Source organism: Rhincodon typus, chromosome 32 (assembly GCF_021869965.1).
Source record: "Rhincodon typus isolate 14 chromosome 32, sRhiTyp1.1, whole genome shotgun sequence".
NCBI lineage: Eukaryota > Metazoa > Chordata > Chondrichthyes > Orectolobiformes > Rhincodontidae > Rhincodon > Rhincodon typus.
In genome coordinates this window covers 7452004-7452255 of record NC_063363.1, presented here as the reverse complement: position 1 = coordinate 7452255, position 252 = coordinate 7452004, and the positions used below count along the sequence as shown (strand labels likewise).

General features: G+C 51.2%; 1 protein-coding gene across 1 annotated transcript in view; it reads left to right on the top strand.

The window, feature by feature from the left end:
- Nucleotides 1-252, top strand: part of LOC125486752 (ATP-binding cassette subfamily G member 4-like) — a 49928-nt gene that overhangs the window by 1312 nt on the left and 48364 nt on the right. The gene's annotated exons all lie outside the window — the stretch shown is intronic.

Genomic DNA, 252 nt, shown 5'->3' with positions numbered 1-252 from the left:
GGCAATTTAACATGGCCAATCCACCCTAACCTGCACATCCCTGGGCAATATGGGCAATTTAACATGGCCAATCCACCCTAACCTGCACATCCCTGGGCAATATGGGCAATTTAACATGGCCAATCCACCCTAACCTGCACATCCTTGGACACTATGGACAATCTAGCATGGCCAATCCACCCTAACCTGCACATCCCTGGGCACTATGGACAATCTAGCACGGCCAATCCACCCTAACCTGCACATCCTTGG